The following is a 16655-nucleotide window of genomic DNA, read 5'->3' on the forward strand; positions in this document are numbered from 1 at the left end:
CGATAAGAAAAGTAGGAATAATTTTTTTAGTCTAAATTTATTAGTTCTGAAAATGTATTATTATTTCAAAGTAAATCGAGAAAAAAATTTAGAAAAAGTTTTTAAGGGAATTTTTTGTTATACAAAAATAATTCTTTGAGTGGAATTTTTTTGTTTATAGTGTGCGCGTGTGACTTCTATAGTGAAAATTTTTCGTTTAATGTTGAAATCACCAGAGGCTGACAGGATATTTTTTTTAAAAGGGCATTTTAATAGAAGATTAACGTTTCTAACTTCCATTAACGGCTCTTTTCCCTTCCAAGCACCTTGAAATTTGAAGAGGTAAAAGTACATTTCTACTTAAATACTCCAATGCTTTTAAGAGATCAGTCTTATACGGACAGAAAGATATTAGAGAGAGAGAGAGAGAGAGAGAGAGAGATAGACAGAGAGTTTTTAGATTTTTTTTCTTCTTGAATCTAACTGAAATTATTTAATAAGAACCAAATATTTTATCATTTTATCTTTACATAAAAAAAATAAATTGAATTTTTCTCATTATTCTAAATTAAAAAAAATAAATTTGCGTAAAAGAACAAAAATTACTGAATTGTTCTCTCTCTCTCTCTCTCTCTCTCTCTCTCTGCCTTTTCTCTGTGATCGATTCATTGAGTTGTGTCTTTCCAACCACTCTATTTTCACCCCTGCTAATCAGGCGTGGATCGAGAAAACGAGCGTAAATGTTCTTTCGCGACAATCCGTGAAATTCGATATTGGCTTAAGTATCCTACAAAAAAAAAATTCCTCCTTATAACAATATTTCGATGAATCAAATTTTTCTCTCGAGAATAAAATAAAAATTTAAAATTAGAATATAGAAATATTTTAAATTCACTATTTTTTTCATTTACCTAATTAGTAAATAATTTTTTTTTCTATCTAACCCTTTTTTTAAAAAAAATCATGGCAACATGCATTTTTCTCTCTTTCCGAGGGGAATTTATTTTCGCAATTCTTGCCCTAATTACCATATATATATAACACTTGGCGTTGAGATCATTACCGAGTCGATCCGTCAATTACCGCTCGTTTTCTGCCTTTCTTGCTTCCCCCTTCCGTATCCTCAAACCACCCCCGCTTGACCGATTCGAAAGCCGCATTTCCGTTCTCTTTTTGGACGCGAAGCGACGAAATAAATTTCCTTAATTGAGGCCCGGGACTCTAGTCCACAGTGAGCGACTTATACGTCGATTTCGCCGCACGATTCGTTTTCGTGTTCTGCGTTGCCGATTTATTTCCAATTTCATGGTTAGAGGGAATCCTCCTTCCATTTCTTTCTTCAACCCACACTCGCCCTTATGTTTTCGTAGAGAGAAGGACCACTTAGATACATATATAAAAAAGAGAAAGAGAGGTAACGAAGCTTTTTTTGCGCCTACTTTTCAAGATCGAGAGTCACATTTTAGAGAATGTTGTCCTGCCAATTTGGGAGGCGCAGACGCTATAGTTGATAAAAAAGAAAGAGAGAGAGAGAGAGAGAGTTCAATTAATTAAAAACCAAAGAAACCCGTGCGGGGGGATACGTCAATCTTATATATATTTGGTCAGGAATAATGGCGTAGAAGGAGTGGTGATGATGTTCACAAAAGAAGTTGATAGAAAGTTTTAAATTAATTCGTCCTACATGTATTTTACCCCTTATTTGCTTATGCAATTTTTTTTTTTTTTTTTTATGAAACAATTTCGAAAGATGGACATATTTACAAAAAGAAAAATTAATATCTATAGGTTATTTAGAAATAAGGATAAAGAAGGGCGGGAATTAAAAGTGGGCGTGTCGAAAAAACACCCGCCCTTACGAATACAACGCCTACTTTAAATCCTTTCCATGTACAATGTTTGTTATGCTCCGCCCATCTTACTCTCATAATGTAGATGTCCCGCTTATTTTTAATTTTTCTACAAGAGCACCGCCTACCTAAGTCCTTCTTCATATCAAATTAAAAAAAAGGGGCGGGAATTAAAAATGGGTGTTTCAATGTAAATTCCTACCTCTGCAGAAACTCCGCCCACTTTATGCGGAAGGGAGTGTGATGTGGGCGGAGAATCGGTGAAGGCGGGACTAACGGTAAAAATGGGCGGATTGTTATGAGTACTAGAAATTAAGTTTTCTATTTTTAATTTTAATACACAAAAAAATGATTTCCGACAGCTTTTAACGAATCGCAAAAGAATTAGAATTATTTAGAAATATAGCAATTTTTGGAAAAAATCAAACTTTAAAAACATTTTATAACAAAATCGGTGTAAATAGGCGCCTCCTCGGCATACGCGCCTCCTCCACAATGAAAAATACGGTAATTGGCTCTTGGCGTGTGTCTTCTTTTTTTAACTCGCGATCTCGATCGCTTGGTGGATATCGAGCTTAATCGGCAAGGCGACCTCCGTGGCATCTCTCTCTCTCTCTCTTTTCTCTCCCCTTTAGTTTTGCTACATCATTACCACAGTAACGTTAACGGGATGAAGGGTGGGGAAGGGTTAAGCGGGAACGAGGGAAGACTAAAACTTCTAATTACCGTCGCACCGTGGCGATCTAATGAGCAGACCTTCGGCAAAAACAAAGTTTCCTGCTAACGAGACCGATTTATTATATAACGTCCTGTTAGTAGTCGAGGGAGGGACCGCGCGGTTTTCTGTCTCCTTTACTAACTGCGATTCCTATATTTATATATTGTGTGTATATATACGTTTTTCAGTATATATATATATTACGCTTTAATATACGACTTCGCACATTGAACCATATATTATATCAAAAGGGTTACTTTTTCTACGTTGTACAGTACAAAATTTTGTTTCCTAGTTTCAGTTCTGGTTAATTAATATAATCATTGTTAATTTACATTTATTAAATTATTTTCTATTTCTTTACCAAAGATTTTTACTCCTTTTTTTGTCTGATAAAAAAAAAAGTGATTTGCACATACTTTGTCTCACTCAATTTTCTTCTCTCGTTGAATGAGAGAATTTTTGTTATGAAGATGGACATCTGGACAGGCAGACGTACGAGCCTTTCTGTGTCTGCAATAATTTGTCCTGTGTTAACATTTGTAATGTAAAATTATGACATTTTAATTGGACATATATAGATGGCAGAACGAAGTAGTACATCCTACTTTAGCGTGTGGACGCACTAATTACTATACTCACTTTTTTTTTTACCATCAAATGAATAAAAACGACGAAATTTGTTACACACTATTTCAACTATAATTATACATAATTTTCTTTCAAAAACTTGATATTCTAAAAAAAGTTGTGAGAAATGAAAACATTGATCTATTTCTGTATAGTAAAAATTAACTTTCTAATTGTTATTTTGAATGTTTCTCTCCACTTGCCCAGCAGTCGATAATATAGATATCGCCGTTATTATTTTTATCACTGGAGTTTTGCTCACCAGACTGAAAAGTGATTAAGATGTTCTTGTTTTTGAGAAACGAAATACACACACATATATATATACGAAGAGGGCATCGTTGCGTTTATATGTATAGAAGTGAGACAGAGAGAGAGAAAGAGAGAGAGAGAGAGCATTTTCTCATTCGTGTATATACGGCAATCCTCCATTTGAGCTCTTTTCCCTAAGCCTCCTCTCCTTTCGACGGAGCTGGTGGCTGGAGGAATAGGGAGGCTTCAGAGGTCTGAGGGGTATAGAGGCGGCCTTTAATTAACAGAAAGTGGTTCATTAGAGCTTATTCATTAGAGAGAGCGCGCGTAATTAGCAAACTCCACCCTTTCTCCAGAGCTCCTTTCGCGTTTCACCCTCCACACACACTTCTCTCGTCCTATGCCTTCTCGACACCCCTAACCACTCTTTTCTCTTCCCCCCCTTTTCTCTGTTCCCCTTGCCATCCACCCCCTCGACCAACCACCTCATAGTTCCCAAACAGGGGCTTTTACTCCTAAGCCCCTTTTACTCCCTTTCGTCCGTTGCCACTATACCTCCCCCCTCCCAACCATCTAACCCTCTCTGTTACCCTCCCAACCACTTTTCTTTCGTCGACTTTATCAACTACGTCCACCCTTACACAGCATCTCCTTCACCTTACTGAGGCCTCTCTTTTCCTCTCTACCTCTCTGTCTTCAAGTCGTTCTTGTCGTGTTGGTTTGTTACAATGAAAGGTATTTTGCAGGTTTACTCGACCATGAGAAAAGCAGAGAAATGTGAGCAACGGTGACTATAAGAATGAAAATGAGATGTCTCTTTCGCTGATGGTTAAATTAGGTTGAGGGTCTCTGTTACTAAGAGGGAATTATTTTCCATTGTTGCACATTTTCTCCTTTCTTCCTTTTTTTTTTTTTACTTTAAAATTCGTAAGAGAAATTTTCTAGCAGATAATTTGTTTCTCTTATATTTTATTCAAGCATCTATATATTATTTTATTTTGTGCAATTATTTCACTTTATCGGTTGAGAAAAAATTTTGCAAACATAACCTTAAAATTTTGCCAAATGACCTTGAAGCACGAAGTATTATAAGGAGCACTCACTTCACTTTAGTAGATAGCCACGGTTTCGCCAAATCAATTAGAGAAATGTCCCATAACGATTAGAACGCCTCTACAAGAAAAGCTATATGTACTTTATAGTTTTTCACAATATGTCTGCGCCTAATATCGTCTGCTACTGCTCGTAAATAAAGACTGTTGACTTTGTGAAATGATGATTTTTATTGAGTTTAATATGATAAATAAAAGAAATAAAAAAGTGCACATATAAAAAAATAACAATTTGTGGAAAGAATTTTGTGAGAATATAAACGTGATAAGTTGGAATTGATTTATGTCTTATTTTTATGTGTTTTCCATTACTTGTCAAGATTAAATAAAAGTGTATATTCTGCAATTTATGAATTTTGTTTAAATTTATAGATTTCCATGTGTATAAAAAAATTATTTATATATAATTTACATTTTTACATCTCATTTATTTATAAAAATTCTATTACAATTTTTAGGTTATATCACCATCTGTACACAGAAAATAATGGAAAATTCGATGAATATAGTTTGTCCATTCAAATATTTACAGAACAATTTCTTTAAACTAATCAAAATTAAATTTCAAAACCGGCCCGTACTAAATACTGCTGCTGAATACAGTGTAAACAAACAACAAACATTCAAGCATAGCAGACGATAAAATCACGTGACCTGTAGTAATTAATTTCCCCGCTAGGGTTGTTAGTATCGTTATGGGACACTTCATTAATTGAATCGGAAAAACATGTGACCAGAATTTTCCGAAACGGCCAATAGAGTGAGTGTTCCTTATAATACTTCGTGCCTTGAAGTTAAAATCGGTATACATAACCTTAAAATTAGGTTACAGTTTTCCGGGACAAAATACGAATATAAACTTAAAATCACCTCAAAAATGAAATAAAGGTTATCTAAAAATTAGAAAAAAATATATCTGACATAATTTTTTCAAAATTAATATAATAAAATTAGAAAAAAAATATTTTATATTTCTCAACAATAATCATAATTTTTATTGTTATTTAATCTATAATGAAAATTTATAAAAAGTTTTTATTGTTTTTTTTTATTTTTATTATTTTTTTTTTTAAACAAGTTTATAATTGGAGAATCCAAATAGAGAATCAGAGAGGGGCTTGAAACGTTTGGAAGAAAAAGGAAAGTAGACGCGGTAGAAAGAAAGAAGAGGAAAAAGGGGAGGCGAAAAGCGCAAGCCAGCTAGCTCAGACCTTAATAATTAACTTCGTTCATTAACTTGATTTGTTTAACGCGCTCAGACTTCTTTTTTTTATGATATCCACGAAGCTGGTTTGTCTGCGCTTATTAAAAGAACCAGGATTTATTTGATTGTAAAGAGTTCGACTTCAGAGCAAGGAAAAGTCTCTTGTGTAAATTGGGTTGCCTATTGCCTGGCGTTTCGCCAGCAACCAAAACCATCCAATTTTTTTTTTTTTTTTTATTTATTTAATACAACCGAGTTCTATTAAACAAAAATAAAAAAAAAACTCAATCTACATTAATTAATTAATTTAGAAATGTTCCTTTTTAAAAAGATACAATATGAAATTTAAATAGGTTTTAGTTTTCGAAAATAAGAAATATTTAAATAACACATATAGAAAATTAATAATTTTAATAATAGACCCTAAAAATGTACCTACATGTTGCTTAATGCAATTTATTTTCATTAACTGAATTCAACAATCAATTTCAATTAACTTTCACTCGTCTCATTATTTGATGACTGAATTTAATTAATTAAATTACACTTGATAGTCACTGCCAACTTATTTAATTAAATAAAAAATAACGAAAAAAGCGATGAAATCTTAAAAAAAAAAAAATAATTAGCAAAGTGAAATTAATTAAACTTTAGAATCAATATTTGATTACTTGGTTGCGAAAAGTTCAAAAGATAGAAAGAGAAGCGTCCCACTCGCTCTCTCGTGCTAAGGGAATTTAATCATTCTAAAATGAATACCATAATTTGTACCTGGGTGCTCTTACCCGAGTGTACAGAATCGTTCCATTTAGGACACCCTGTAGTAAGAAATACAAGCGAAAGCTCTCTAAAGAGGGGAAACGTGGGGGGGGGGGTTTGGAGGGCGACGTATAGTGAGTGGAAGGGCGGTTTGAGGCAGGGGGTAATCAGTAAATGCGTCCATCAGCGGATTACGGGGACCGCGCTCTCCCACCTTCCATGCACACTCTCACTCACACCCCCAAGTCTCGATCACCTTCCCCTCTCCGCTCATCCCTCCTTGCCAACAAACTCACCGTCCTCTCGAAAGCAACCCCCACCTCCTCTCAAAACACACAGGCTCAATACAAAATATATATATATGTGTGTGCATGTATGTACACATACGCACATGTGAGTACAGAGAAAAACGTCTTCTTTTTTTTTTGCACAAAAAGTAAAACCAAAATCTTTACATTTTCGGGAAAAAAGAAAATTAAAAGTTTTGTTCATTACTTATTATGATACACGGAAAAAAAGAAAAAGTAACTTTTACTATACTTTAAAAGTAAAATTGGACCTGTCCGAAGTTTCTGCGCATCTCCGGCAACTTTTACTCCAAAAATAGTAAAATTTACTTCAGAAATAGTAAAAATTACTACAGAAACAGTAAAATTTACTACAGAAATAGTCAATTGTACTATTTTTCGAGTAAAAGTTGCAAGAGATGCGCAGAAACTTCGGACAGGTCCAATTTTACTTTTAAAGTAGTAAAAGTTACTTTATTCGTTTTTCCATTTTTCTCCGTGTATGAATAACACATCAGACCTACAAATTTTAGACCCAGAAATCGGAATAGTCATATTTTCCCATGTAATTTTTCACCCTGAATCCAAAAATGACAGCGAAACTGCTCTATCACGTCCGGATTTCGAGATATTCTAACCTAAAAGCGTGAAAAAGGCCGTTTTTGGCAACATTCAATCATCTATATAAAATCTCCAAAAAATTTTTTTAAGCGTTGGTTCAAATTTCTAAAGAAAGTACTACTATTTGTCTTTTAAAATTTTCTTGGCCCGTTCAAATCCGATTTTTTTTTCACTCAGATACAACCATTTAAATTTTGCGTTACACGACCTGAAAACCCTAAAAAAAGGAAAACTAAGTACTTAAAAATTGAAACTTGTTAATCGGGGAATTTCGAGGTAGCTGATTACGATAACGATGCCAGATTTTCGAAAAAATGGCGGATTCAATACGGCTGCTATCAGAACCGTCATCAAAGATGTAAAATACTCCCAAGTTACGCGATTTTCAAGCGAATCAGTTGAATTTAAAAAAATATCCGCCATATTGAATCCGAAATTTTTAATTTCGAAAATCTGACATTAAAATTGCAATCAGCGACCCCAAAAACCCTCTTAGTAACGAGTTTTAGTTGAAGTTCTTTGCAATTTTATTTTTCCTTTTTTTTTAAAAAGTTTTTAGGTCGTGTAACTTAAAACTCAAATGGCTGTATCTCAGTGAAAAGAAATCGAATCGGAACGGGCCAAGAAAATTTTGAAAGGTGAATAGTAGTATACTTTCTTTAAAAATTTGGACCTATGTTTAAAAAAAATTTTTGAAGATTTTATAGATGGTTGAATGTTGCCAAAAACGGTCTTTTTCACGCTTTCAGGTTAGAATATCTCAAAATCCTGACGTGATAGACCGCAATTTCGCTGTCATTTTTGGATTCAGCGTGAAAAATGACTATAGTCTGGATTCTGGGTCTGACAAAATCGAAAATTTTGTAGGCCTGTGTAATTTTTGATTGGACCATTAGATTTTGAGCTAGGTCAATATAAATTTTGAATTTTTTGAAAAATTTTCGAAAATGATTTTCAAAGTGTGACGTATGAGATTTGTAGAATTTTTATAATAGAAAAAATTTATTTACAGTCAGCATTTGCAGAATAGTCTCTTGGAATATATATATAGTATTAAATTAATTTGTATCTCAATTTATAGGATGCAGTTTTGACGAGAGAGTGAGAGAGAGAGAGAGAAAGTACAAAGGAGACGTATGGGCAGAATGAGATGGAAGTTTGTAATGAAAGGATGAGGAGCTAGGAAAATGGGGAAGGGGGAGCATGATAATTGTAGTAGTAATTACATAAAGAACAGAGGATGGGGATGAAAAGAGGAGAGAGAAACTCGTGAGACGCACTAATTATCCTGCGAATAAAATCTCATTAAATCCATGAGATGGAATGTTGCCTGATGTTGTTGGCAACAATTTTTTTAAAAATTTTTTAGTGTTATTATATTTATATATGTATTTTTTTTATAACAAAAAGCTAAAAGAATATTTTTCACATAATATTTGAAAGAAACAAATATCTAAAAATTTCAATAAACTTTTTTCGTGGTATTTGCAACACTCTCCTTTTTAAATCTGATAGAAAAAATAGGTATAGATTTAAAAATAACATTTTTCTTTAAAGAAGGAGATATGAGAGAAAGGTTATATCCCGACCCAATTATACTTTAGCAGGAGCGTTTAATTTCTTTTTGTACGACACGGCCCAGTGCCATTTCAAGCAAGTTAATGTATTCGAGAGTATTCGCCACTCATTAAGAAATCTGCTTGTAACTCAACGTTTTTAAACGCCATATATTTACAATTCAATTTGCTTTCTTCAGTCAAAAGAGCGAGGGAGAGAGAGAAACCTCTTGTGTCTTGGAGACAGAGAGTTATACCATTCTTCAAATGTTGAGAAAAGAGAGGGTCAAATATATATAGAGAAAAAAAAAGGTAAACAAAAGGAGGTGGAGGAGGAGAATCATGGTAAAACAACTACCAGAGGTAGTTAATTTCTTTCCGGTTCCTCGACTCGCAAGATTTTCTACCCCCCCCCCCCCTCTCCCTTATTATTTCCTCCTCCTCGTTCCAAAAAAAAATAACCTTACTGAAATACACGCTCGAAAAATCTCCATAAATTAGGAAGACTTCCTTTTTCTGCCTACAAACCAGTTATTTATTTCATTTTTTTTTACCACAGAATAAGTTTCATTTTATTGGCTGGAATAAAAAAAGAAGAAAACAAAAATTTCACCTACATTTCAAAATTTACTCAATGTTTAATTTGCTCTTGAAAATTTACCATAATTAGTCACCATCTAAAAGACGCCTGAGTAACAACTTTTAAATATTTCTGGTATTTTATTTAATATAAATATAGAAATATTAAAAGTATTAATTATATATAATTAATAAGTAATTTACATGCAAAAACATAATTAGGCCCCATTGTGAAAAAAATATTCCCACACGATTATGAATGAAGAATTTATGAAAGAAAATAATTTAATTTCAAAAAATTGATTCCTCGATCTTTCTTTTATAGGTAAAGAAGTTTAACGAGAGGGAAGAATCACTTCCGTCCTGAAACGAAGATGTCGAGGATCATTCAAGATAAAAGGAAACCACAAGATCAGCAAAAGCAGGCAAAAGTCATGAGCGCTAATGGCCAGGTGGCGTAAGTGGTCAAGGTACTTCCTTCTTTCTTCATTTTTCTTTTTTTTTTTCTTACAAAAGAAAACAGTCAGCAACCTGTCTTGCTTCGCTGCTCCTTTCAATTGCTTGATTTCCCCTTTTTTTTGGTTCTTATTTATTTCATTTCATTCACTCTCCACTTTTTTTATAACTAATATTACATTGCAAATGAAATAATTGTATTGCGAGAGATTTTTTTTAAAGTTTTTTTATTAAATTCAATTACTTGCCTATTTAAGAATATGCTTTTCTGCATTGTTTATAATTAAAACATATAGTCTGTAATCAAATTGCACATATTATCAGTTTACAATCACCAAAAGCTATTTTTCAAAGTTGACGTTATTTTACCAAGCTTGATAATTAGCAAACGTGAGTTTGCTGAAACTTTATTGTTCTTTTCTTTTTTTGCTTCTTCATGCTTGTTTTTCTTTTTAAACACTTACCCAACCTCTTGTTGTAACCAAGTATATATATATATATATATTTATCCGAATTTAGGTGAATATTCTATATATATATCACCTATATTTTTTTGTATTAATTCAGTTAAGAAATTAAATGAACCAAATATAAAAGTATACACAGAAAATTATAAGGTATTAAAATAAGCTGTAACGCTTCTTATTTTAATACAATTTTGCTTATTTTAATTCATTTTGGTATTAAAATAAGCAAAATTGGATTAAAATAAGAAGCGTTGCAGCTTATTTTAATGCCTTTTAATTTTCTGTGTAAATATTTAAAATTTTGAAAAATCAAAGTTCGTCTCGAGTAATTAATTATTATCCGCAAGAAAATTATTGACAAAATCGTCAAAAATCGAAAAGATGTTTCAATTCGATTAGTTGGAACCCTAAATGGAAAGCAGAGTGATTTTATTCTTAAAAGCCACACGAGCTGCCAGTCAAGCTGCCGTTAAGAGTGACGTTTATTGAATCACTCGAGGATTCGAGTCGAGCTTTTGGTTGGCTGAATTCCAGGACTTTATCCTTGTGTCCGAAAAATTTTAAACTACTAAATAAAATGAGAATGAGTATTTTATTAATATTTCGAGCTTTTGTTGAAGGGGACGTGGAGGGAGGGGAGGTCATTTCTGGCTTCTTGTCTTTTTTTAAAAAAAAAAACCGCCTCTCTTTCACGTCGATTAGCTTGACGTGTCTGTCACGCGAATTAACAACATCGAGAGAGTGCGAATCGTTTAATATAATCGGAAAAGTCAATTTTATTCCCTCATATTTTTCGGTATAATAACCAACAAATGGAAAAGCCCCTACTAATTTATTATCTTATTAAAAAGAAAATTTATAATTATAAGAAAAAATTTTTATTCTATATATTTACATTTTTTTTCTGTTTTTAATTAACATTTACTAATTAAATTATTAACCACCTCGAATTAATTAAGCAAAAAAGTAAATTACTTAGTTAACAATGAGAAGTATTTAATTTTTTAAATTAAAAAAAAATACTACACATGTTAAATATAATTTATTTTTTTTAATAAAACGAAATCATTATAAAAGAGAGGATTAAAAAGTTAAAAATTAGAAAATAGTTTTTATTTAAATGTTTATAATAATAATAATAATAGCGTCGACCAGATAAATTTGAATCAAATGAAAATTTAAATTAATAAATTTCCGGTCAAGCGAAATTCATTTTGACAGACTGAGAATTGAAGCGCAAGTCAAGATATTAAGTGAATATATCAGCGCGCCAAATATTCTCATATATACAATGGACAGATTATAAATGACGAATAAATCTCTCGCTTCATTAAATGTCGATTTATATCTGACAATTTCAAAAGCCCTCAAAAACAGTCTGGAATATTTAATATATCAACTTTATTACGTTTAATAATAATACGTCAAAATCTACAATTTCATATATATATATATATATATATATATATGATAACCTTAATTTGAGTATTTTTTAAAAATTATTAAAATGTTATACAAATGTGAAGTAACGTTGATATATTATATATACAGATGTTTTTTTAAAATTATTTTCAAGGTAAGAATTTTGCTTCTCAAATTCCAATGTTGGTTTATTCTTAGTGTTTGCCCAAAATACAAAATATATATATATATGAGAATATTCGTTAATTCTCCTCACTAACTTGGTCGTTGCTAATTGTCAGGCGTATAAATCGGTAAGCGGTGTAAATGTCGTGCGGGCGTTGGCGCTTTATTCTAAACACACAAAGCTTGCCTTGATTCTCGTCGTTTAATTGCACCATAAACACAAATTCCCCAAAAACTATTTTTGGCTCTCCAAGCACATAAATTATACACTTGGTAAATAATTTCAATTCTAATTTAAAAAAAAATTTCTAAACATAATATTGTAAATTTTGTATTTTCTCTCTAAAGCTGATATTGGATTAGGGTTTCGTTTTTGCGAACTAATTAAAAGGATATTTATTTGACAGGCAGAAGAAAGGGTATAGGGAGAAAAGACATCCGATTTCCCGTTGAGTATAATTCTCCTCTTTTGTTTAGCAAAAATTTCCTTTTTCGAAAACAATTTCTATCTTGCCTTTGCATTCGAAGAGAGCAGGATATATATATATATATATATATATATATATATGTACGCTATATAGCACAGTGGTGCGTTAATTGGCAGCTCCTGCCAATTGACACTCATTAGAGCGTAAGATTAATTAAGGAGACCCGCGCGCCGCCACCATCTTCCCCTCCTTCTCCTCCTCATCCCTCTTCTCTTCTGCGGAGGAGCCCTCTCCAATTAATGAAAGTTATGTCCAACGCTAACAAACCTTCTACCGTCGTCGTCGTCGTTGTTGTCACCACTGACGCCATCTTGAAATCTGTCTATGGCACACAGTTGCCGCCGTGTTGTTAAATGATCTTCTTCTTCATTATTCTCCTTAACGCTCAATTTCAAAAAAAATTACAATTTAACTAAAATATTATATATCCCGCTCTGTATAAGACATAAGTAGATAACACAGCCCCACAAAAAAAAAAAGTGTAATGTACTTTTGACCGGAATACCCTAACCCTATGTATTTTGACGCGCTGAACACGAATCCGAAGTCCGTTTTGCTCCATCACGTCAGGATTTTTTTCAAACCTCAAAAAACATGTCGGATTTTAAGAAGTAGGCGATTTTTTTAAAAATTGATGTATTAGCTTCAAACTTGGTATCTGGGGGTTTTTTGTATCGCTGATTACGAATCTGAAGTTAGATTTTCAAAATCCAAAATGGCAGATCCAATATGGCGGACGAAGTTTGAAAAAATTTTAAGATTTACTTCAAACTTGGTATCTAGGGGTTTTTTGGGTCGCTGATTACGAATCTGATGTCAGATTTCCGAAATTCGATATGTCTGATTAAATATTAAGGAATTATTTTTAAAAAACTGTCAGATTATTATGAAATTTGGTATCTACAGGTTTTCTAAGTTGCTGACAAGTAACACTATAGGGAAGTGCCATACGCCGATTTTTCTGAAACTTGGCAGTTTTGTAGTTTTTTGAAAACAATATGACACGTATGTTTTGTTTTTCCCCAAAAGCTGATTTATGGGGGGAACTACCCCTTGAATTTTTTTTTTTGGTAGGGGGACATTATTTTACGAAATTTTTTAAAAATTAATGTGCAATAGTGTATCTTGGGGTTTTTTGGTTCGCTTATTACAAATCTGATGTCAGTTTTCAAAAATTGATAATGGCGTATCTATAATATGGCTGATAGAAGTTCATGTTGGATATGTCATATCGAATTTCGGAAATCTGACATCAGATTCGTAATCAGCGACCCAAAAAACCCCTAGATACCAAGTTTGAAGTAAATTTTAAAATTTTTTCAAAATTCGTCCGCCATTTTGGATTTTGAAAATCTAACTTCAGATTCGTAATCAGCGACACAAAAAACCCCCCGATACCAAGTTTGAAGTTAATACATCAATTTTTAAAAAAATCGCCTACTTCTCAAAATCCGACATGTTTTTTGAGGTTAGAAAAAAATCCTGACGTGATGGAGCAAAACGGACTTCGGATTCGTGTTCAGCGCGTCAATATACATAGGGTTAGGGTATTCCGGTCAAAAGTACATTACACTTTTTTTTTTTGTGGGGCTGTGTAATTTGTGATTTTGATCTGAGGCATGTTTTTTTATTGCCTCAAAGAGCTAGAAACGGGACATTTTAAATTTTTCAGTTCCTATCATAGACACACGAGTACGTGTCAATATGTGTATCGGAAAAAATTTATGGCGCCCGACGGAATTCAACCGACACGTGTGTTACACTCTCGATTACCCCCCACCCTCCTTCGTTTTTTACACCCTCGCGAACCGTGACACAACACCCGCAGCAGTACATATATATATATATATAAAGTGGTGTGTGTTTCGCGACAGAACAGGTCTGTCACGGACCAAGTCGAAAATAAAAACTCGACTTCGATGCAAATGCCGAGTAAAACATGCATGTTACCCGGCACCTTTTACCCGCGAAACACACGCGTCTCTAAAATTCTGCAAGTGTCTGTCCTAAAACTTGGGTGTTTATTATCCGACGTCTTGTTCACTTCTTAATGTTGCAAGGAGCCATCAAAAAGAAAGAAAAAATAAAAGTAAACTTATACCATGCAAATTTATATACGATAAACTATATACAAATTATTAATTGCAAACACCTGAAAAAAAACATAACAAATTATAAATAAAAAGCATTCATTTCTTTAATTACAGAAAAATGTATGTCCATTAGCACCGCAACACACGGAAAAAAAAGTAGAATTTTTACCCCAAAAATCGGTATAAAAATTACCTGCAACAAATTTTATCCTAGTTGAGGGCGCCACCGTCTATGTTGGTAAAATTACCAGCAACAAAATTTACCCTGCGTTTTTTCTGTGAAACTATTTTTTTTTTGAAAAAATAAAACTTGTGCTGAATTGTGCAGCAAAAAAAATTTTTTTTTTTTAGTTATTATTTTTTCTAAAAAATTCAAAAAACTTTTATAAGGCCCAAAACAGCAATCTTTAAAAATTAAAAAGTGCTCACTTGTGCTGAATTCCACTATAACATATAGCTCAACATTGTGCAGCAAAAAATTTTTTCAAAAAGAAAATTTTTAACTTTAGAAAAGAAAAAATTAAAGTCAAAAATTTTTTTTATGAAATTTAAAAAAAAAAAAGTTGTGCTTAGTTGTGCTAACCGAGCACGCAGTAAAAAAACCTTAATAAAAATTTCCCTTAAATTTATATTTTCCATAAAAAATCATGATTTTTCAAATTAAAAAATTTTTTTAACAAAAATATTTTCAAAAATGAGAATTATAAATAAACAAAAGTTGTGCTCAGTTGCGCTAATCGAACACAGTAAAAAGTCAAATGTTTTTCCTGAAATCTACATTTTCCATGTTAAAAAATTATTTTAGGGAAAAGTTTAAGAAGATTTTTTTTACTGTGCTCGGTTAGCCCAAAGGTCAGCACAACTTTTTCACAGAAAATTAAAAGGCATTAAAATAAGCTGCAACCGCTTATTATTTTAATCCAATTTTGCTTATTTTAATACCAAAATGGATTGAAATAAGCAAAATTGGATTAAAATAATAAGCGTTGCAGCTTATTTTAATGCCTTTTAATTTTCTGTGTTATTTTTTAAAATTCTCATTTTTAAACATTTTTGTTAATCAAAAAAAATTTTAATTAAATAAATCATGATCTTCCATGGAAAACATTATTTTAGGCCAAAGTTTATATGAAGACTTTTTTACTGTGCTCCGCTAGCAAAACTAATCCCATTTTTTTTTTAATTTTATAAAAAAAATGTTGATTTTCAATTTTTTTTTCTAAAGTTAAAAATTTTATTTTGAAAAATTTGGATCTGCACAATGTTGAGCTATATGTTATTGGAACTCAGCACAAGTGAGCACTTTTCAATTTTTTTAAGGATTGCAGTTTTGGGCCTTATAAACGTTTTTTGAGTTTTTTAGAAAAAATAATAAATAAAAATTTTTATTTTGCGGCACAATGTTGCACAAACCTGGCACAAATCAGCACAATTTTTCATTTTTTAAAATTCTCATTTTTGAACATTTTTTGTTAAAAAAATTGTTTAATTTGAAAAATCATGATTTTCTATTGAAACTATGAATTTAAGGAAAATGTTTATTAGGGTTTTTTTTTTGACTGTGCTCGGTTAGCACAATCAAGCACAGCTGTTTTTTTAAATTTCATAAAAAAAAAATGTTGACTTTAAATTTTTTTTTCTCAAGTTAAAAATTTTTTGCTGCACAATGTTGAGCTATGTTAGTAGAATTCAGCACAATTGAGCACTTTTCAATTTTTAAAGATTGCAGTTTTATTTTTTCAAAAAAAATAGTTTGCGGTGCTAACTTCCTGGACATGAAAAATGTGCATTTACCATATTTTAAAAATTCAAAATGGTGGATTCAATATGTCGGATAACATTTGAAAAAAAATTTTTTAAAAGATTTTAGGCCAATTGTGCATATATCTTCTTTAATAAATTTGAAATCCAAAAATTTGAATGCCAATAATTAAATCCTAGACGGGTAACATGGTAGACTTTCTTTTATATACAGTCGATCTTTGTGAAAATCGTACGGCGAGCCTTTAGCTGTATA

The 16655-nt window shown here is 32.0% G+C and overlaps 1 long non-coding RNA gene across 3 annotated transcripts in view; it reads left to right on the forward strand.

Annotated features, from left to right (window-relative positions):
* The window catches only part of LOC127289731 (uncharacterized), a 160623-nt gene that overhangs the window by 95607 nt on the left and 48361 nt on the right, over positions 1-16655 (forward strand). For all 3 annotated transcript variants that reach the window (XR_007844212.1, XR_007844210.1, XR_007844211.1), the window contains one exon: positions 9873-10004. This is a non-coding gene — a long non-coding RNA (uncharacterized LOC127289731). The remainder of the gene's footprint in view (positions 1-9872; positions 10005-16655) is intronic.

Source organism: Leptopilina boulardi, unplaced genomic scaffold, assembly GCF_019393585.1.
Source record: "Leptopilina boulardi isolate dan_hultmark-lab unplaced genomic scaffold, ZJU_Lbou_2.1 LbouV2_5, whole genome shotgun sequence".
Taxonomy (NCBI): domain Eukaryota; kingdom Metazoa; phylum Arthropoda; class Insecta; order Hymenoptera; family Figitidae; genus Leptopilina; species Leptopilina boulardi.